We start from the raw sequence: 23194 nt of genomic DNA on the forward strand, positions 1-23194 counted from the left end.
CTGAGAGAGCAGACCTAGCATTGTAATATATTTCCCTGGATTAGCTCCGTTGCACCAGTTGGGGTGAGAGAGTTTAAAGAATTCTCAGATAAGGTCACACCCAGCAGAGGTTCTGGGTGGGGACTGAGGCAGAGGTGACTGCTCAACATTTAGTCCGGCCCCAGAGAACACGGTTAGCAGAGAAGTAGGAGGTGACCAAGGGAATGGGCAGGCACAGTCTTGCTTTGGGTCTTGGATGAAGAACAAGAGGGTGAACTAGAATGTTCCCCAGAGGAAGCGGCAGAGTCAGAGGAGATTTTCCAAGATGAGGGGGTGTGATCTTGCCCTGGGTGAAATCAGAGGTGACGAAACACAGGCATACTCTTATTCTGTAATGATTAATGCATAGAGGGCATGCTGCCTTCCAATCACATACCATTTTCTTAAGTGACTTGATGATAAGATAAAGATAAGGGAACAAATATAGGTGGCACAGCCCCACCAGAGAATCAGATGTTTCTGGTTTGTGCAGAGATGGCCCTGGGACTGCAGCTTCCACAGCAGGTGCTGGCTGGACTCCTGCTCTGTCTGTGCGTCGGGCGATGGGCCGAGGCTGGGAAGGTGCTGGTGGTCCCCATGGAGGGCAGCCACTGGCTCAGCATGCGGGAGGCCGTGCGGGAGCTCCACGCCAGAGGTCACCAGGCAGTGGTCGTTGCTCCGGAAGTGAATATGCACATCAAGGCAGAGGACTTTTTCACCATGAAAACCTACGCCATTCCCTACACACAGGATGAGTTTGATTCCCTCATGAAGACTGATGTACATCTGCTTTTTGAAAGAGTACATTTTGTAACAATGTTTTTGGAAACTATGGCATCTTTGAAAAAGGTGTCTTTGTTCTTTGAAAGGTCTTGTGAAGGGCTCCTGTATAACAAGGACTTGATCAGGCACCTGAATGCCAGTTCCTTCGATGTGGTTTTAACGGACCCTTTTTACCCCTGCGGGGCAGTGCTGGCTAAGTACCTGTCCATCCCTGCTGTGTTTTTTTTGCGGCACATTCCATGTGACTTAGATGTTGAGGGCACAGCATGCCCAAACCCTTTCTCATATGTTCCTAGGTTTTTTACAACGAATCCAGACCGCATGACATTCTTCCAAAGGGTCAAGAACGTGCTCTACCCTCTCGGCCTGAAGTATATTTGCCAGGTTGCTTACACGCCTTATGCACGCATGGCCTCTGAGCTTCTTCAGAGAGAGGTGTCACTGGTGGAGATTTTTGCTTCTGGATCCGTGTGGCTGTTCAGAGGAGACTTTGTGATGGAGTACCCACACCCAATCATGCCCAACATGGTGTTCATTGCGGGTATCAACTGTGCCAACAGGAAACCTTTATCTCAGGTCTGTACTGTTGCTTTTGTTCAATCAGTGCTCTAAGCGGAATACATTCTTTGAATTAAAAAAATTTTAAAAACTTTTTCACCACACTGCAGCCTCTTGCAGTGCAAGGCCCTTGCAGAGAAATGGACGGTTCCAATCACGAGACCAACAGGGAATTCCCAAGTGGAACATATTTAAAAAGAACAGCTTACTTCCACATGCTTATTTATCTACTGATCTTTCTAAAGATTTCTACCTCTCATTCTCTTTTGAACAGTCTTTGGAGAGATACATTATTAAAGTTCCTCAGGAGTGTAGTGTAGGTTTGCGATGGACTTTGAGACTGATGAGAGGCAGGGGTGAAGGTCCGTATTAGGTTTGACAAGGAATGGGGTGGTGTGACCATGATTGCCCTTTCATACAGCCTCTGTTTTAATGGTCGTGCAGCTTTCTCAGTCTAGCAGGAGCCAAGAACTTGAGCTGTGAATCCATCAATTATGGGTTTTTTGCCGGAGGGTGTTCAATTGGAGGAGGAAAGAAGCAGCAAATTGCACTTATTGCCCTGATACTTCATCGTGTTTTTGTCTTGGAAAGGATTAAGGTTGCTCACTGGAGACCTCCACCCCAAAAGGAAGCAGAAGTTTCAGAGAGGTTGAGTAAATTAAGTGGAAGTGAGACAAAAACCGGAGATGGAAGTTGGGCTTTCTGTGATCAGAGAAAGGAATAATTGAGCCCAAGTTTCTTGAGATGGAGCTGTGCTGACCGGAAATTTTCTGACCAGGAGTTGGGGTCTGGAGTAAAACGGTCAGATGTACAGAGTTGAATGGCATGTCAGATAGGTCTTCAGCATGGGCCACTGAGGTCCTCAAAGGCTAGTGGTGGGAGCTGGAGAGGAGGTCAAACTGAGCCTAAGAGCACAGTGAAGGTGGCGACAGTGATGCTGAGAACTGAGTCTCAAAGGGGAAGGGACTGACCCCATCACCACGCCTAACCCAGCCAAGTCACCACAGCCTGCATTTCTATGGTGGGAGCTACTGCTTTCCTCATAGTTTCAGAGTCTGCTTGTATTAACCCTGAATTGTTGTTGTTCAGTTGCCAAGTTGTGTCCAACTGTTTGTGGCCCCATGGGCTGTCGCACAACAAGCTTCCCTGTTCTTCACTATCTCCCGGCGTTTGCTCAGACTCATGTCCATGGAGTCAATGATGCCATCCAACCATCTCATCCTCTGTCGTCCCCTTCTCCTCCTGTTCTCAGTCTTTCCTAGCATCAGGGTCTTTTCCAATGAGTCAGTTCTTCTCATCAGGTGGCCAAAGTATTGGAGCTTCAGTTTTATCATCAGTCTTTCCAGTGAATATTCACAGTTGATTTCTCTTAGGATTGACTGGTTTGATTTCCTTGCTGTCCAGGGGACTCTCTGGAGTCCTCTCCAGCACCACAATTTGAAAGCATCAATTGTTTGGTGTTCAGCCTTCTTTGTGGTCCATCATTCACATCCATGTATGGCTGCTGGAAAAAACATAGCCTTGGCTATATCTACTTTTGTTGGCAAAGTGATGTCTCTGCTTTTTAATACGCTGTCGAGTTTTGTCATAGCTTTTCTTCCAAGGAGAAACGATTTTAATTTTGTGACTATAGTCAGTATCCACAGTGATTTTGGAGCCCAAGAACATAAAATCTGCCAGTGTTTCCCCCTTTCTCCCATCTATTTGCCATGATCTTTATTTTTGAATGTTGAGTTTTAAACCAGATTTTTCACTTTCCTCTTTCACTCTCATCAAGAGACTCTTTCATTCTTCTTCATTTTCTGCCGTGAGACTGGTATCATCTGCCTATCTGAGGTTGTTGGTATTTCCCCTGGCAATCTTGATTCCAGCTTCTGATTCAAACTGTGTGGCATTTTGCATGATGTACTCTGCATATAAATTGAGTAAGGAGGATGACAATATACAGCTTTGATATAATCATTTCCCAATTTTGAACTAGTTTGTTGTTCCATGTCCAGTTCTAACTGTTGCTTCTAGATCTGCATGCAGGTTTCTCTGAAGGCAGGTAATATGGTCTGGTACTCCCATCTCTTTAAGAATTTCCCACAATTTTTTGTGATCCACACAATCTAAGGCTTTCAAGTAGTCATGAAGCAGAGGTAGATTTTTTTTCTGGAATTTCCTATTTTTTTCTAATATCCAGTGGATATTGGTAATTGATCTCTGGTTTCTCTGCCTTTTCTAAATCCAGCTTGTATATCTGGAAGTTTTCGATTCACATATTTGTTTGAAGGATTTTAAGTATTACCTTGCTAACGTGTGAAATGAGCACCATTGTCCAGTAGTTTGAACATTCTTTGTCATTGTTTTTCTTTGAGATTCCAAATTTGGTGGTGTATTGAGTGCAGCACTTTAGCAGCATCAATTTTAGGATTTGCAATAGCTCTGCTGGAATTCCATCACTTCCAATAGCTTTGTTTATAGTGATTCTTCCTAAGGCCTGCTTGACTTCACAGTGCAAGGTATTTGGTTATAGGTGAGTGACCACACTTTCGTGGTTATCTGGTGATTAAGACCTTCTTTGTATAGTTTTGTGTAGGCTCCTCTGTCCATGGACTATTCCAGGCAAGAAATCTGGAGTGAGTTACCATTTCCTACTCCAAGGGATTGTCTGACATTTAACCTAGGGATTGAGTCCATGTCTCTTGTGTCTCCTGCATTCGTAGGAGGATTCTTTAACACTGTGCCATCTGGGAAGTCCTGAGCATAAACTCTGAGATGTAATAAAGATCCAGAATAATACACACTTCAGTCCCTACACAGAGCAGTGGAAACCTAGTGCGGTCCTCATCAGAAGAGAATACAGAGAGCCTGCACAGAGGCATGGGGCCGGTCCCTCCTGTCCAAGGTGAAGCAGGCCCTGGAGCCTGGTATCCTCTGAACCCCACAGTCATTACAAAGAGCTGCCTTGCCCATTGATGATTTAGATAACAGTAACTTCTGTTCCATGAGGCAGAGAAAGAGTTCTCAAGCAGCCCTTCTGCTGTTGTCCTTAAGGATTCTTCCAGAAATTTCCATATCGGGCAGCTGCCCAGACAGACTCTGCTGAGCAGTGCAAGAGGTGTCCAGTGTGGAACAGGAACAAACCAGAGAGCCGCCATCCCCTTCTCGCTGAGAGAAGGCTGTTCTCAGGATGCTATATGTTTCCCTGGATGTGCTCCGTGTTCACCCATGATGGGGGGAAAGAGTTTAAAGAGTTCAGATAAGGTCTCATTCAGCAGAGGTTCTGGGTGGGGACTAGGGCAGAGGTGACTCCTGAGAGTTCAGTCCAGCCCCAGAGTACATGGTTAGCAGAGACATAGGAGGTGACAAGGGAACAGGCAGGCATAGTCTTGCTTTGGGTCTTGGATGAAGAACAAGAGAGTGAACTGGAATGCTCCCCAGAGGAAGCAGCAGGTCAGAGGAGTTTTTCCAAATAAGGGGGTAAATACTCCGTGGGTGAAATCAGAGGTGATGAAACACCGGCATGGACTTATCCTGTAATGATTAATGTAAGCAGGGTAAGCTGCCTTCCAATGACATGCCATTTTGCTTAAGTGACTTGATGATAAAATAAAGATAAGGGAACAAATATAGGTGGCACAGCCCCACCAGAGAATCAGATGTTTCTGGGTGTGCAGAGATGGCCCTGGGACTGCAGCTTCCATGGCAGGTGCTGGCTGGACTCCTGCTCTGTCTGTGCGTCAGGCGATGGGCTGAGGCTGGGAAGGTGCTGGTGGTCCCCATGGAGGGAAGCCACTGGCTCAGCATGCAGGAGGCCGTGCGGGAGCTCCATGCCAGAGGTCACCAGGCAGTGGTCGTTGCTCCGAAAGTGAATATGCACATCAAGGCAGAGGACTTTTTCACCATGAAAACCTACGGCATTCCCTTCACATGGGAGAAATTTGATTCCCTCATGAAGACTCATGTACATCTGCTTTTTGAAAGAGTACATTGGGTAACAATGTTTTTGGAAACTATGGCATCTTTGAAAAAGGTGTCTTTGCTCTTTGAAAAGTCTTGTGAAGCACTGTTGTATAACAAGGATCTAATCAAGCACCTGAATGCCAGTTCCTTTGATGTGGTTTTAACGGACCCTGTTCATCCCTGCGGGGCAGTGCTGGCTAAGTACCTGTCCATTCCTGCTGTGTTTTTTTTGCGTTATATTCCCTGTGACTTAGATGTTGAGGGCACAGCATGCCCAAACCCTTTCTCATATGTTCCTCGATTATTAACAACGAATCCAGACCGCATGACATTCTTCCAAAGGGTCAAGAACATGCTCTACCCTCTGAGCCTGAAGTATATTTGCCAGGTTACTTTCACACCTTATGCACGTATGGCCTCTGAGCTTCTTCAGAGAGAGGTGTCACTGGTGGAGATTCTTGCCTCTGGATCCGTGTGGCTGTTCAGAGGAGACTTTGTGATGGACTACCCGCGGCCAATCATGCCCAACATGGTGTTCATTGGGGGTATCAACTGTGCCAACAGGAAACCTTTATCTCAGGTCTGTACTGTTGCTTTTGTTCAATCAGTGTTCCAAGTGGAACACATTCTTTGAATTAAAAAAAAGTTTAAAAACTTTTTCACCACACTGCAGCCTCTTGCAGTGCAAGGCCCTTGCAGTGAAATGGATGGTTCTAATCACGAGACGAACAGGGAATTCCCAAGTGGAACATATTTAAAAAGAACAGCTTACTTCCGCATGCTTATTTATCTACTGATCTTTCTAAAGATTTCTACCTCTCATTCTCCTTTGAACAATCTTTGGAGAGATACATTATTAAAGTGCCTCAGGAGTGTAGTGTATGTTTGTGATGGACTTTGAGACTGATGAGAGGCAGGGGTGAAGGTCCGTATTAGGTTTGACAAGGAATGGGGTGGTGTGACCATGATTGCCCTTTCATACAGCCTCTGTTGTAATGGTCGTGCAGTTTTCTCAGTCTAGCAGGAGCCAAGAACTTGAGCTGTGAATCCATCAGTTATGGGTTTTTTGCCGGAGGGTGTTCAATTGGAGGAGGAAAGAAGTGGCAAATTGCACTTATTGCCCTGATAGTTCATCGTGTTTTTGTCTTGGAAAGGGTTAAGGTTGGTCACTGGAGACCTCCAGCCCAAAAGGAAGCAGAAGTTTCAGAGAGGTTGAGTAAATTAAGTGGAAGTGAGACAAAACCGGAGATGGAAGTCGGGCTTTCTGTGATCAGAGAAAGGAATAATTGAGCCCAAGTTTCTTGAGATGGAGCTGTGCTGACCGGAAATTTTCTGACCAGGAGTAGGGGTCTGGAGTAAAACGGGCGGATGTACAGAGTTGAATGGCATGTCAGATAGGTCTTCAGCATGGGCCACTGAGGTCCTCAAAGGCTAGTGGTGGGGGCTGGAGAGGAGGTCAAACTGAGCCTAAGAGCACAGTGAAGGTGGCGACAGTGATGCTGAGAACTGAGTCTCAAAGAGGAAGGGACTGACCCCATCACCACGCCTAACCCAGCCAAGTCACCATACCCTGCATTTCTATGGTGGGAGCTACTGCTTTCCTCATAGTTTTAGAGTCTGCTTGTATTAACCCTGAATTTTTGTTCAGTTGCCAAGTTGTGTCCAACTGTTTGTGGCCCCATGGGCTGTCGCACAACAAGCTTCCCTGTTCTTCACTATCTCCTGGCGTTTGCTCAGACTCATGTCCATGGAGTCAATGATGCCATCCAACCATCTCATCCTCTGTCGTCCCCTTCTCCTCCTGTCCTCAGTCTTTCCTAGCATCAGGGTCTTTTCCAATGAGTCAGTTCTTCTCATCAGGTGGCCAAAGTATTGGAGCTTCAGTTTTATCATCAGTCTTTCCAGTGAATATTCACAGTTGATTTCTCTTAGGATTGACTGGTTTGATTTCCTTGCTGTCCAGGGAACTCTCTGGAGTCCTCTCCAGCACCACAATTTGAAAGCATCAATTGTTTGGTGTTCAGCCTTCTTTATGGTCCATCATTCACATCCATATATGGCTGCTGGAAAAAACAGCTTTGGCTATATCTACTTTTATTGGCAAAGTGATGTCTCTGCTTTCTAATACGCTGTCGGGTTTTGTCATAGTTTTTCTTCCAAGGAGAAAGCGCCTTTTAATTTTGTGACTATAGTCAGTAGCCACAGTGATTTTGGAGCCCAAGAAAATAAAATCCGTCAGTGTTTCCCCTTTTCCCCCATCTATTTGCCAGGATCTTTATTTTGAATGCTGAGTTTTAAGCCAGCTTTTTCACTTTCCTCTTTCACTCTCATCAGGAGACTCTCTCATTCTTCTTCATTTTCTGCCATGAGAGTGGTATCACGTGCCTATGTGAGGTTGTTGATATTTCCCCCGGCAATCTTGATTCAAGCTGTGTGGCATTTTGCATGATGTACTCTGCATATAAATTGAGTAAGGAGGATGACTATATACAGCTTTGACATAATCATTTCCCAATTTTGAACTAGTTTGTTGTTCCATGTCCAGTTCTAACTGTTGCTTCTAGACCCGCATACATGTTTCTCTGAAGGCAGGTAATATGGTCTGGTACTCCCATCTCTTTAAGAATTTCCCACAATTTGTTGTGATCCACACAATCAAAGGCTTTCAAGTAGCCATGAAGCAGAAGTAGATGTTTTTCTGGAATTTCCTATTTTTTTCTAATATCCAGTGTATGTTGGTAATTTGATCTCTGGTTTCTCTGCCTTTTCTAAATCCAGCTTGTACATCTGGAAGTTTTTAATTCACATATTTGTTTGAAGGATTTTGTGTATTACCTTGCTAACATTGAAATAAGCACAATTGTCCAGTAGTTGGAACATTCTTTGTCATTGTCTTTCTCTGAGATTCCAAATTTGCTGGTGTATTGAATGCAGCACTTTAGCAGCATCAATTTTAGGATTTGCAATAGCTCTGCTGGAATTCCATCATTTGCAATAGCTTTGTTTATAGTGATTCTTCCCAGGGGCCTGCTTGACTTCACAGTGAAACATATTTGGCTATAGGTGAGTGACCACACTTTCGTTGTTATCTGGTGATTAAGGCCTTTTTTGTACAGTTTTGTGTAGGCTCCTCTGTCCATGGACTATTCCAGGCAAGAAATCCGGAGTGGGTTACCGTTTCCTACTCCAAGGGATTGTCTGACATTTAACCTAGGGATTGAATCCGTGTCTCTTTATCTCCTGCATTCGTAGGAGGATTCTTTGCCACTGTGCCTTCTGGGAACGCATTACTCTAAGATGTAATAAAGATCCAGAATAATGCACACTTCAGTCCCTCACAGAGCAGTGGAAGCCTAGTGGAGTCTGAATCAGAAGAGAATCCAGAGAGCATGCACGGAGGCATGGGGCCGGTCCCTCCTGTCCAAAGTGGAGCAGGCGCTGGAGCCCGGCGTGCTCTCAACCCCACTGTCATTACAAAGCGCTGCCTTGCTCATTGATGATGTAGATAACAGGAACTTCTATTCCATGAGGCAGAGAAAGAATTCTCAAGCAGCCCTTCTGCTGTTGTCCTCAAGGATCTTGCCAGATGTTTTCGTATCAGACAGGTGCTCAGACAGACTCTCTGCTGAGCAGTGCAAGAGGTGTCCAGTGTGGAACAGGAACGAACCAGAGAGCCACCATCCCCTCCCCACTGAGAGAGCAGACCTAGCATTGTAATATATTTCCCTGGATTAGCTCGTTTCACCAATTGGGGTGAGAGAGTTTAAAGAATTCTCAGATAAGGTCACACCCAGCAGAGGTTCTGGGTGGGGACTGGGGCAGAGGTGACTCCTCAGCGTTCAGTCCAGCCCGAGAGAACACGGTTAGCAGAGAAGTAGGAGGTGACCAAGGGAATGGGCAGACACCTCCTTGCTTTGGCAATTGGATGAAGAACAAGAGGGTGAACTAGAATGTTCCCCAGACGAAGCGGCAGAGTCAGAGGAGATTTTCCAAGATAAGGGGGTGTGATCTTGCCCTGGGTGAAATCAGAGGTGACGAAACACAGGCATACTCTTATTCTGTAATGATTAATGTAGAGTGGGCACACTGCCTTCCAATCACATGCCATTTTGCTTAAGTGACTTGATGTTAAGATAAAGATAAGGGAACACATATAGGCAGCACAGCCTGACCAGAGAATGAGTTGCTTCTGGTTTGTGCGGAGATGGCCCTGGGACTGCAGCTTCCACAGCAGGTGCTGGCTGGACTCCTGCTCTGTCTGTGGGTTGGGCGATGGGCTGAGGCTGGGAAGGTGCTGGTGGTCCCCATGGAGGGCAGCCACTGGCTCAGCATGCGGGAAGCCGTGCGGGAGCTCCATGCCAGAGGTCACCAGGCAGTGGTCGTTGCTCCGGAGGTGAATATACACATCAAGGCAGAAGACTTTTTCATCATGAAAACCTACCCCATTGCCTACACACAGGACACATATGATTCCGTCATGAAGACTCATGTACATCTGCTTTTTGAAAGAGTACATTTTGTAACGATGTTTTTGGAAACTATGGCATCTTTGAAAAAGGTGTCTTTGTTCTTTGAAAGGTCTTGTGAGGAGCTGCTGTATAACAAGGACTTGATCAGGCATCTGAATGCCAGTTCCTTCGATGTGGTTTTAACAGACCCTTTTTACCCCTGCGGGGCAGTGCTGGCTAAGTACCTGTCCATTCCTGCTGTGTTTTTTTTGCGTTCTATTCCCTGTGACTTAGATGTTCAGGGCACGGCACGCCCAAACCCTTTCTCATATGTTCCTCGATTATTAACAGCGAATCCAGACCGCATGACATTCTTCCAAAGGGTCAAGAACATACTCTACCCTCTGAGCCTGAAGTATATTTGCCAGGTTGCTTTCACGCCTTATGCACGCATGGCCTCTGAGCTTCTTCAGAGAGAGGTGTCACTGGTGGAGATTCTTGCCTCTGGATCCGTGTGGCTGTTCAGAGGAGACTTTGTGATGGACTACCCGCGGCCAATCATGCCCAACATGGTGTTCATTGCGGGTATCAACTGTGCCAACAGGAAACCTTTATCTCAGGTCTGTACTGCTGCTTTTGTTCAATCAGGGTTCTAAGTGGAACATATTCTTTGAATTAAAAAAATTTTAAAAAGTTTTTCACTACACTGCAGCCTCTTGCAGTGCATGGCCCTTGCAGAGAAATGGATGGTTTCAATCACTTGACCAACAAGGAATTCTCAAGTGGAACATATTTAAAAAGAACAGCTTACTTCCACATGCTTACTTATCTACTGATCTTTCTAAAGATTTCTACCTCTCATTCTCCTTGGAACAGTCTTTGGAGAGATACATTATTAAAGTTCCTCAGGAGTGTAGTGTAGGTTTGTGATGGACTTTGAGACTAATGAGAGGCAGGGGTGAAGGTCCGTATTAGGTTTGACAAGGAATGGGGTGGTGTGACCATGATTGCTCTTTCATACAGCCTGGGTTGTAATGGTCGTGCAGTTTTCTCAGTCTAGCAGGAGCCAAGAACTTGAGCTGTGAATCCATCAGTTATGGGTTTTTCGCTTGAGGGTGTTCAACTGGAGGAGGAAAGAAGTGGCAAATTGCATTTATTGCCCTGATAGTTCATCGTGTTTTTGTCTTGGAAAGGATTAGGATTGGTCACTGGAGACCTCCAGCCCAAAAGGAAGCAGAAGTTTCAGAGAGGTTGAGTAAATTAAGTGGAAGTGAGACAAAACCGGAGATGGAAGTTGGGCTTTCTGTGATCAGAGAAAGGAATAATTGAGCCCAAGTTTCTTGAGATGGAGCTGTGCTGACCGGAAATTTTCTGACCAGGAGTTGGGGTCTGGAGTAAAATGGGCGGATGTACAGAGTTGAATGGCATGTCAGATAGGTCTTCAGCATGGGCCACTGAGGTCCTCAAAGGCTAGTGGTGGGGGCTGGAGAGGAGGTCAAACTGAGCCTAAGAGCACAGTGAAGGTGGCGACAGTGATGCTGAGAACTGAGTCTCCAAGGGGAAGGGACTGACCCTATCACCACGCCTAACCCAGCCAAGTCACCACAGCCTGCATTTCTATGGTGGGAGCTACTGCTTTCCTCACAGTTTCAGAGTCTGCTTGTATTAACCCTGAATTGTTGTTCAGTTGCCAAGTTGTGTCCAACTGTTTGTGGCCCCATGGGCTGTCGCACAACAAGCTTCCCTGTTCTTCACTATCTCCCGGCGTTTGCTCAGACTCATGTCCATGGAGTCAATGATGCCATCCAACCATCTCATCCTCTGTCGTCCCCTTCTCCTCCTGTCCTCAGTCTTTCCTAGCATCAGGGTCTTTTCCAATGAGTCAGTTCTTCTCATCAGGTGACCAAAGTATTGAAGCTTCAGTTTTATCATCAGTCTTTCCAGTGAATATTCACAGTTGATTTCTCTTAGGATTGACTGGTTTGATTTCCTTGCTGTCCAGGAAACTCTCTGGAGTCCTCTCCAGCACCACAATTTGAAAGCATCAATTGTTTGGTGTTCAGCCTTCTTTATGGTCCATCATTCACATCCATATATGGCTGCTGGAAAAAACATAGCTTTGGCTATATCTACTTTTGTTGGCAAAGTGGTGTCTCTGCTTTTTAATACGCTGTCGAGTTCTGTCATAGTTTTTCTTCCAAGGAGAAAGTGCCTTTTAATTTTGTGGCTGTAGTCACTATCCGTAGTGATTTTGGAGCCCAAGAAAATAAAATCCATCAGTGTTTTTGTTTTTCCCCCATTTATTTGCCATGGTCTTATTTTTGAATGTTGAGTTTTAATCAAGCTTTTTCACTTTCCTCTTTCACTCTGATGAAGAGACTCTTTCATTCTTCTTCGTTTTCTGCCATGAGACTGGTATCATCTGCCTATCTGAGGTTGTTGATATTTCCCCTGACAATCTTGATTCCAGCTTTTGATTCAAGCCGTGTGGCATTTCGCATGATGTACTCTGCATATAAATTGAGTAAGGAGGATGACAATATACAGCTTTGACATAATTATTTCCCAATTTTGCACTAGTTTGTTGTTCCATGTCCAGTTCTAACTGTTGCTTCTAGACCCGCATACATGTTTCTCTGAAGGCAGGTAATATGGTCTGGTACTCCTATCTCTTTAAGAATTTTCCACAATTTGTTGTGATCCACACAATCAAAGGCTTTCAAGTAGTCATGAAGCATAAGTAATTTTTTTCTGGAATTTCCTATTTTTTTCTAATATCCAGTGGATGTTGGTAATTTGATCTCTGGTTCCTCTGCCTTTTCTAAATCCAGCTCGTACATCTGGAAGTTTTCGATTCACATATTTGTTTGAAGGATTTTGAGTATTACCTTGCTAACGTGTGAAATGAGCACAATTGTCCAGTAGTTGGAACATTCTTTGTCATTGTTTTTCTTTGAGATTCCAAATTTGCTGGTGTGTTGAGTGCAGCACTTTAGCAGCATCAATTTTAGGATTTGCAATAGCTCTGCTGGGATTCCATCCTTTCCAATAGCTTTGTTTATAGTGATTCTTCCTAAGGCCTGCTTGACTTCACAGTGCAAGATATTTGGCTATAGGTGAGTGACCACACTTTAGTGGTTATCTGGTGATTAAGACCTTTTTTGTACAGTTTTGTATAGGCTCCTCTGTCCATGGACTATTCCAGGCAAGAAATCCAGAATGGGTTACCATTTCCTACTCCAAGGGATTGTCTGACATTTAACCTAGGGGTTGAATCCGTCTCTCCTGTGTCTCCTGCATTTGTAGGATTCTTACCACTGTGGCATCTGGGAAGTCCTGAGCATAAACTCTTTTCTCCTTTGCTTTTCACATCTCTTCTCTTCCCAGCTATCTGTAAGGCCTCCTCAGACAGCCATTTTGCATTTCTTTTCTATGGAGATTGTCTTGATCCCTGTCTCCTGTACAATGTCACGAACCTCTGTCCATAGTTCATCAGGCACTCTGTTTATCAGATCTAGTCCCTTAAATCTATTAGTCACTTCCACTGTATACCCATAAGGGATTTGATCTAGGTCATACCTGAATGGACTAGTGGATTTACCTACTTTCTACAATTTTAGTCTGAATTTGGCTATAAGGAGTTCATGATCTGAGCCACAGTCTGCTCCCTGTCTTGTTTTTGCTGACTGTATAGAGCTTTTTCATCTTTGGCTGCAAAGAATATAATCAGTCTGATTTTGGTGTTGACCATCTGGTGATGTCCACATGTAGAGTCTTCTCTTGTGTTGTTGGAAAAGGGTGTTTGCTATGACCAGTGCGTTCTCTTGGCAAAGAATAGCAAGGAGAGATAAGAAAGCATTCCTCAGTGATCGATGCAAAAAAAAGAGGAAAACAACAGATTGGGGAAGACTAGAGATCTCTTCAAGAAAATTAGAGATACCAAAGCAACATTTCATGCAAAGATAGGCTCGATAAAGGACAGAAATGGTATGGACCTAACAGAAGCAGAAGATATTAAGAAGAGGTGCAAGAATACACAGAAGAACTGTACAAAAAAGATCTTCACCACCCAGATAATCACGATGGTGTGATCACTCACCTAGAGCCAGACATCCTGGAATTTGAAGTCAAGTGGGCTTTAGAAAACATCACTACGAACAAAGCTAGTGGAGGTGATGGAGTTCCAGTGGAGCTATTTCAAATCCTGAAAGATGAGGCTGTGAAAGTGCTGCACTCGATATGCCAGCAAATTTGGAAAGCTCAGCAGTGGCTACAGGACTGGTAAAGGTTAGTTTTCATTCCAATCTCAAAGAAAGGCAATGCCAAAGAATGCTCAAACTACCGCACAATTGCACTCATCTCACATGCTAGTAAAGTAATGCTCAAAATTCTCCAAGCTAGGCTTCAGCAATACATGAACCGTGAACTTCCAGATATTCAAGCTGGTTTTAGAAAAGGCAGAGGAACCAGATATCAAATTGCCAATATCCGCTGGATCATCGAAAAAGCAAGAGAGTTTCAGAAAAACACCTATTTCTGCCTTATTGACTATGCCAAAGCCTTTCACTGTGTGGATCACAATAAACTGTGGAAAATTCTTCAAGAGATGGGAATACAGACCATCTGACCTGTCTCTTGAGAAACCTGTATGCAGGTCAGGAAGCAACAGTTAGAACTGGACATGGAGCAACAGACTGGTTCCAAATAGGAAACGGAGTATGTCAAGGCTGTATATTGTCACCCTGCTTATTTAACTTATATGCAGAGGACATCATGAGAAACACTGGGCTGGAAGAAACACAAGCTGGAATCAAGATTGCCGGGAGAAATATCAATAACCTCAGATATGCAGATGACACCACCCTTATGGCAGAAAGTGAAGAAGATCTAAAGAGCCTCTTGATGAAAGTGAAAGAGGAGAGTGAAAAAGTTGGCTTAAAGCTCAACATTCAGAAAACTAAGATCATGGCGTCTGGTCCCATCACTTCATGGCAGTTAGATGGGGAAACAGTGGAAACAGTGTCAGACTTTATTTTTTTGGGCTCCAAAATCACTGCTGATGGTGATTGCAGCCATGAAATTAAAAGACCCTTACTCCTTGGAGGGAATGTTATGGCCAACTTAGATAGCATATTTAAAAGCAGAGACATTACTTTGCCAAAAAAGGTCCGTCTAGTCAAAGCTATGGTTTTTCCAGTGGTCATGTATGGATGTGAGGGTTGGACGGTGAAGAAAGCTGAGTGCCGCAGAATTGATGCTTTTGAACTATGGTGTTGGAGAAGACTCTTGAGAGTCCCTTGGACTGCAAGAAGATCCAATCAATCTATCCTAAAGAAGATCAATCCTGGGTGTTCATTGGAAGGACTGATATTGAAGCTGAAACTCCAATACTTTGGCCACCTCATGCAAAGAATTGACTCATTGGAAAAGACCCTAATGCTGGGTGGGATTGAAGGCAGGAGAAGGGGATGACAGGGGATGAGATGGTTTGATGGCATCACTGTCTCGATGGACATGGGTTTGGATAGACTCTGGGAGTTGGTGATGGACAGAGAGGACTGGCGTGCTGCAATTCATGGGGTCGCAAAGAGTCGGACATGACTGAGTGACTGAACTGAACTGAACTGAACTGAGCATAAACTCTAAGATGTAATAAAGATCCAGAATAATGCCCACTTCAGTCCCTCACAGAGCAGTGGAAGCCTAGTGGAGTCCGTATCAGAAGAGAATTCAGAGACCATGCATGGAGGCATGGGGCCGGTCCCTCCTGTCCAAAGTGGAGCCGGCGCTGAAGCCCGGCATCCTCTGAACCCCACTGTCATTACAAAGAGCTGCCTTGCCCATTGATGATGTAGATAACAGGAACTTCTATGCCATGAGGCAGAGAAAGAATTCTCACGCAGCCATTCTGCTGTTGTCCTCAAGGATCTTGCCAGATGTTTTCGTATCAGACAGGTGCTCAGACAGACTCTCTGCTGAGCAGTGCAAGAGGTGTCCAGTGTGGAACAGGAATGAACCAGAGAGCCACCATCCCCTCCCCGCTGAGAAAAGGCTGTTCTCGGGATGCTATATAGTTCCCTGGATGTGCTCCGCATTCACCCATGATGGGGGGAAAGAATTTAAAGAGTTCAGATAAAGTCACATTCAGCAGAGGTTCTGGGTGGGAACTAGGGCAGAGGTGACTCCTCAGAGTTCAGTGCAGCCCCAGAGAACAAGGTTAACAGAGAGGTAGGAGGTGACCAAGGGAACGGGCAGGTACAACCTTGCTTTGGCAGTTGGATGAAGAACAAGAGAGTGAACTAGAATGTTCCCCAGAGGAAGCAGCAGGTCAAAGGAGTTTTTCCAAGATAAGGGGGTAAACGCTCCCTGGGTGAAATCAGAGGTGATGAAACACAGGCATGGCCTTATCCTGTAATGATTAATGTAAGAAGGGCAAGCTGCCTTCCAATGACATGCCATTTTGCTTAAATGACTTGATGATAAGATAAAGATATGGGAACAAATATAGGTGGTACAGCCCCACCAGAGAACCAGATGCTTCTGGTTTGTGCAGAGATGGCCTTGGGACTGCAGCTTCCATGGCAGGTGCTGGCTGGACTCCTGCTCTGTCTGTGTGTCGGGCGATGGGCCGATGCTGGGAAGGTGCTGGTGGTGCCCATGGAGGGCAGCCACTGGCTCAGCATGCGGGAGGCCGTGCGGGAGCTCCACATTAGAGGTCACCAGGCAGTGGTCGTTGCTCCAGAAGTGAATATGCACATCAAGGCAGAGGACTTTTTCACCATGAAAACCTACGCCATTCCGTACAACCAGGAGAAATTTGATTCCCTCATGAAGAGTCATGTACATCTGCTTTTTCAAAGAGTACATTGGGTAACAATGTTTTTTAAAACTATGGCATCTTTGAAAAATGCGTCTTTGCTCTTTGAAAGGTCTTGTGAAGCACTGTTGTATAACAAGGATCTAATCAAGCACCTGAATGCCAGTTCCTTTGATGTGGTTTTAACGGACCCTGTTCATCCCTGCGGGGCAGTGCTGGCTAAGTACCTGTCCATTCCTGCTGTGTTTTTTTTGCGTTCTGTTCCCTGTGACTTAGATGTTGAGGGCACAGCATGCCCAAACCCTTTCTCATATGTTCCTCGATTGTTAACAACAAATTCAGACCGCATGACATTCTTCCAAAGGGTCAAGAACATGCTCTACCCTCTCAGTCTGAAGTATATTTGTCAAGTTACTTTCACACCTTATGCACGTATGGCCTCTGAGCTTCTTCAGAGAGAGGTGTCACTGGTGGAGATTCTTGCCTCTGGATCCGTGTGGCTGTTCAGAGGAGACTTTGTGATGGACTACCCGCGGCCGATCATGCCCAACATGGTGTTCATTGGGGGTATCAACTGTGCCAACAGGAAACCTTTATCTCAGGTCTGTATTGCTGCTTTTGTTCAATCAGTGCTCCAAGTGGAACATATTCTTTGAATTAAAAAAAAGTTTAAAAACTTTTTCACTACACTGCAGCCTCTTGCAGTGCATGGCCCTTGCAGTGAAATGGATGGTTCCAATCACTAGACCCACAGGGAATTCCCAAGTGGAACATATTTAAAAAGAACAGCTTACTTCCATATGCTTACTTGTCTACTGATCTTTCTAAAGATTTCTACCTCTCATTCTCCTTTGAAGGGTCTTTGGAGACATACATTATTAAAGTGCCTCAAGGGTGTAGTGTAGGTTTGTGATGGACTTTGAGACTGATGAGAGGCAGGGGTGAAGGTCTGTATTAGGTTTGACAAGGAATGGGTGTGTGTGACCATGATTGCCCTTTCATACAGCCTCTGTTGTAATGGTCGTGCAGCTTTCTCAGTCTAGCAGGAGCCAAGAACTTGAGCTGTGAATCCATCAATTATGGGTTTATCGCTTGAGGGTGTTCAATTGGAGGAGGAAAGAAGTGGCAAATTGCATTTATTGCCCTGATAGTTCATCGTGTTTTTGTCTTGGAAAGGATTAGGATTGGTCACTGGAGACCTCCAGCCCAAAAGGAAGCAGAAGTTTCAGAGAGGTTGAGTAAATTAAGTGGAAGTGAGACAAAACCGGAGATGGAAGTTGGGCTTTCTGTGATCAGAGAAAGGAATAATTGAGCCCAAGTTTCTTGAGATGGAGCTGTGCTGACCAGAAGTTTTCTGACCAAGAGTTGGGGTCTGGAGTAAATTGGGCGGGTGTACAGAGTTGAATGGCATGTCAGATAGGTCTTCAGCATGGGCCACTGAGGTCCTCAAAGGCTAGTGGTGGGGACTGGAGAGGAGGTCAAACTGAGCCTAAGAGCACAGTGAAGGTGGCGACAGTGATGCTGAGAACTGAGTCTCAAAGGGGAAGGGACTGACCCTATCACCATGCCTAACCCAGCCAAGTCACCACACCCTGCATTTCTATGGTGGGAGCTACTGCTTTCCTCTAGTTTCAGAGTCTGCTTGTATTAACCCTGAATTGTTGTTCAGTTGCCAAGTTGTGTCCAACTGTTTGTGGCCCCATGGGCTGTCACACAACAAGCTTCCCTGTTCTTCACTATCTCCCGGCGTTTGCTCAGACTCATGTCCATGGAGTCAATGATGCCATCCAACCATCTCATCCTCTGTCATCCCCTTCTCCTGTCCTCAGTCTTTCCCTGCGTCAAGGTCTTTTCCAATGAGTCAGTTCTTCTCATCAGGTGGCCAAAGTATTGGAGCTTCAGTTTTATCATCAGTCTTTCCAGTGAATATTCACAGTTGATTTCTCTTAGGATTGACTGGTTTGATTTCCTTGCTGTCCAGGGGACTCTCTGGAGTCCTCTCCAGCACCACAATTTGAAAGCATCAATTGTTCGGTGCTCAGCCTTCTTTATGGTCCAACATTCACATCCATATATGGTTGCTGGAAAACCATAGCTTTGGCTGTATCTACTTTTGTTGGCAAAGTGATGTCTCTGCTTTTTAATATGCTGTCTAGTTTTGTCATAGCTTTCTTCAAAGGAGAAAGCATCTTTAATTTTGTGTCTATAGTCACTATCCACAGTGATTTTGGAGCCCAAGAAAATAAAATCCGTCAGTGTTTCCCCTTTTCCCCCATCTATTTGCCATGATCTTATTTTTGAATGTTGAGTTTTAAGCCAGCTTTTTCACTTTCCTCTTTCACTCTCATCAGGAGACTCTTTCATTCTTCTTCGTTTTCTGCCATGAGAGTGGTATCATCTGCCTATCTGAGGTTGTTGATATTTCCCCTGGCAATCTTGATTCCAGCTTGTGATTCAAGCCGTGTGGCATTTCACATGATGTTCTCTGCATATAAATTAACTAAGGAGGATGACAATATACAGCTTTGACATAATCATTTCCCAGTTTTGAACTAGTTTGTTGTTCCATGTCCAGATCTAACTGTTACTTCTAGACCTGCATACATGTTTCTCAGAAGGCAGGTAATATGGTCTGGTACTCCCATCTCTTTAAGAATTTTCCACAATTTTTTGTCATCTACACAATCAAAGGCTTTCAAGTAGTCATGAAGCAGAAGTAGATTTTTTTCTGGAATTTCCTATTTTTTTTCTAATATCCAGTGGATGTTGGTAATTTGATCTCTGGTTCCTCTGCCTTTTCTAAATCCAGCTTGTACATCTGGAAGTTTTCAATTCACATACTTGTTTGAAGGATTTTGAGTATTACCTTGCTAACGTGTGAAATGAGCACAATTGTCCAGTAGTTTGAACATTCTTTGTCATTGTCTTTCTTTGAGATTCCAAATTTGGTGGTGTATTGAGTGCAGCACTTTAGCAGCATCAATTTTAGGATTTGCAATAGCTCTGCTGGAATTCCATCACTTCCAATAGCTTTGTTTATAGTGATTCTTCCTAAGGCCTGCTTGACTTCACAGTGCAAACTATTTGACTATAGGTGAGTGACTACACTTTCATGGTTATCTGGTGATTAAGACCTTCTTTGTATAGTTTTGTATAGGCTCCTCTGTCCATGGACTATTCCAGGCAAGAAATCTGGAGTGGGTTACCATTTCCTACTCCAAGGGATTGTCTGACATTTAACCTAGAGATTGAGTCCATGTCTCTTGTGTCTCCTGCATTTGTAGAATTCTTTACCACTGCAGTATCTGGGAAGTCCTGAGCATAAACTCCAAGATGTAATAAAGATCCAGAATAATGCCCACTTCAGTCCCTCACAGAGCAGTGGAAGCGTAGTGCGGTCCGCATCAGAAGAGGATTCTGAGAGCCTGCACAGAGGCATGGGGCCGGTCCCTCCTGTCCAAAGTGGAGCAGGCGCTGGATCCCGGTGTCCTCTGAACCCCACTGTCATTACAAAGAGCTGCCTTGCCCATTGATGATGTAGATAACAGGAACTTCTATTCCATGAGGCAGAGAAAGAATTCTCAAGCAGCTGTTCTGCTGTTGTCCTCAAGGATCCTGCCAGATGTTTTCGTATCAGACAGGTGCTCAGACAGACTCTCTGCTGAGCAGTGCAAGAGGTGTCCAGTGTGGAACAGGAACAAACCAGAGAGCCACCATCCCCTCCCCGCTGAGAAAAGGCTGTTCTCGGGATGCTATATGTTTCCCTGGATGTGCTCCGCATTCACCCATGATGGGTGGAAAGAATTTAAAGAGTTCAGATAAGGTCACATTCAGCAGAGGACTAGGGCAGAGGTGACTCCTCAGTGTTCAGTGCAGCCCCAGAGAACAACGTTAGCAGAGAGGTAGGTGGAGCCCAAGGGAATGGACAGGCACAGTCTTTCTTTGGGTCTTGGATGAACAATAGAGTGAACTAGAATGCTCCCCAGATAGAGCAGCAATTCTTAGTTTTTCCCAGGAAAGGGGAGTGGTCTTCCCTGGATAAACACACAAGTGATTAAACTCAGGCATGGACTTATTTTGTAATGACTAATGTAAGCAGGGCACATTGCCATCCAATGACATGCCATTGTTCTCAAGTGATTTGATGACAAGGGAAGGAAACAAATACAGGCAGCACAGGCTAAACCGAAATTCAGTTGCTTTTGGTTTGTGCGGAGATGGCCCTGGGATTGCAGCTTCGGCGTCAGGTGCTGGCTGGACTCCTGCTCTGTCTGTGCATCGGGCGATGGGCCGAGGCTGGGAAGGTGCTGGTGGTCCCCATGGAGGGCAGCCACTGGCTCAGCATGCGGGAGGCCGTGCGGGATCTCCACGCCAGAGGTCACCAGGCCGTGGTCGTCTTTCCGGAAGTGACCATGCACATCAAGGCAGAGGACTTTTTTACCGTGAAAGTCTATGCCATTCCCTACACACAGGATGAGTTTGATTCCATCATGAGGACCCATATTCATGTGTTTTTCCAAGAAGCATATTTTCTAACAATGTTTTGGGAAGCTATGGCAACTTTGAAAAATGTGTCTTTGCTGTATGAAAGGTCTTGTGAGGCACTATTGTATAACAAGGATCTGGTCAGAGACCTGAATGCCAGTTCCTTCGATGTGGTTTTAACAGATCCTTTTAACCCCTGCGGGACAGTGCTGGCTAAGTACCTCTCCATTCCTGCTGTGGTTTTTTTTGCGTTTCCTTCCCTGCGACTTAGATGTTGAGGCCACAGCATGCCCAAACCCTTTCTCATATGTTCCTCGGTTATTAACAATGAATTCAGACTACATGACATTCTTCTAAAGGGTCAAGAACATGCTCTACCCTCTGAGCCTGAAGTATATTTGCCAGGTTGCTTTCACTCCTTATGCACGCATGGCATCCGAGCTTCTTCAGAGAGAGGTGTCACTGGTGGAGATTCTTGCCTCTGGATCCGTGTGGCTGTTCAGAGGAGACTTTGTGATGGACCACCCGCGGCCAATCATGCCCAACATGGTGTTCATTTGGGTATCAACTGTGCCAACAGGTAACCGTTACCTCAGGTCTGTATGTTGGCTTTTTTCAATGTTCCAAGTGGAACACATGTTTTTTAAAAAAAACTTTTAATTCGAGGTGCTTCATTATATAGTGATCTGTCTAAAGATTTCTACCTCTCATTCTCCTCCCAGCAGTCTTTGGTGAGGTAAATTTGTTAAAGTGTACCGGTAGTGTAGTAAAGGTTTGTGATGGTCTTTGAGAGGAATGAGAGGTAGGGCTGAGGGTCTGTAATAGGATTGACAAGCGATGTGTGATCCAACCGTGATTGTCCTTTTGTAAAGGAACTGTCGTAAAGGTTGTTCGGTTTTCTCCAGCTGAGGGAGAGCAGAGAATATGAGCCATGAATTCATCCATCAGGGGTTTTTGGTGAGGGTGTTCAATAGAAGGAAGGAAGATCTGTCAGATTGCATTTGTTGCCCTGATAATTCAGAGTAGTTTTATCTTGGAGGGGTTGAGGTGTGGTCACAGAAGACCTAAACACCGAAAAATCAGAAGTTTTAGAGAAGTGGAATAAATTAATTGTAAGTGAGGCAATGCCAGGGAGAGAAGTTGGGTTTTCTTGATTAGAGAGAGAAATAATTGAGAACACTTCTTCAGAGATGGAACTGTGCTGATCAGATGTCTTCTGGCTGGGAGTTGGGGTCTGGAGTAAAATGTGGGGACGTACAGAGTTGGAATCCATACAGAAAGGTCATCAAGGTGGGACATGGAGGTCATTAAAGGCTAGTTGTAGGGGCTGGAGAGGAGCTAAAACTTAGCCTATGAACATACTGAAGGTCTGGACAGTGATGCTGAGAACTGAGTCTCAAAGAGGAAGGATTTGTTATGAGGGTTGACCATATTCGCAAACCTCCCCTAGCCCAGGTCACCACACCCCAAGTTTCCATGGTGAGAACTATTGCACTCCTAATGGTTTCAGAGTCTTCATATGTTAATCCTGTTAATATGTTATATAGTTAATATGTTAATATGTGAGTTTAAGTGAAATAGGACTCTTGTGCGCAGGATTTGTTTTCTTATCCACTGACTCAACCATCTTTTTTTGCCCTCTTTTGTCACATGTACTGAATTTATATTAACTTCCATGACTTTAGGCTTCTTATATTTTGTATTCTGATTTTTTACATCTCTTTTCATTAATGTACTTATTATTGCACAACTCTAACTTCATTTTTCTTTATTGCTCACACTACAAAGTTTTATTCTACTTTATTTCCTCTTCATGCAATGCATTTGTCCAATTATGAAACATGTATGTATCTGTGACATTTGTAAAAAGTGAAATGTAAGGAGGTGGTGTTCTTTTTAGTTTTTCTATGTAAGTGTATTTTCTAGAATTAACTGCATTGGTTCAAATCTTCACTCCCATTTTCCTAGCTGAATGACCTTGACTGGGTGAGTTAACCATGAAGAAAGTGAAAGTTGCTCAGTCATGTCCGACTGTTTGCTACCCAATGGACTATACAGTCCATGGAATTCTCCAGGCCAGAATACTGGAGTGGGTAGCCGTTCCCTTCTCCAGGGGGTCTTCCCAACCCAGGGATCG

The 23194-nt window shown here is 44.8% G+C and overlaps 5 pseudogenes; all 5 read left to right on the forward strand.

The window, feature by feature from the left end:
- The first annotated feature begins 513 nt into the window (after positions 1-513).
- Positions 514-1413, forward strand: LOC145505308 (UDP-glucuronosyltransferase 1A3 pseudogene; annotated as a pseudogene).
- A 3610-nt stretch (positions 1414-5023) lies between these two features.
- On the forward strand, positions 5024-5941 carry LOC145505309 (UDP-glucuronosyltransferase 1A3 pseudogene; annotated as a pseudogene).
- Positions 5942-9511: 3570 nt separating this feature from the next.
- On the forward strand, positions 9512-10411 carry LOC145505310 (UDP-glucuronosyltransferase 1A3 pseudogene; annotated as a pseudogene).
- A 5899-nt stretch (positions 10412-16310) lies between these two features.
- On the forward strand, positions 16311-17228 carry LOC145505311 (UDP-glucuronosyltransferase 1A3 pseudogene; annotated as a pseudogene).
- Positions 17229-20789: 3561 nt separating this feature from the next.
- Positions 20790-21641, forward strand: LOC145507405 (UDP-glucuronosyltransferase 1A3 pseudogene; annotated as a pseudogene).
- The last annotated feature ends 1553 nt before the right edge of the window (positions 21642-23194 follow it).

Source organism: Giraffa tippelskirchi, chromosome 5 (assembly GCF_054371585.1).
Source record: "Giraffa tippelskirchi isolate mGirTip1 chromosome 5, T2T-mGirTip1v1.2.pri, whole genome shotgun sequence".
Classification (NCBI taxonomy): domain Eukaryota; kingdom Metazoa; phylum Chordata; class Mammalia; order Artiodactyla; family Giraffidae; genus Giraffa; species Giraffa tippelskirchi.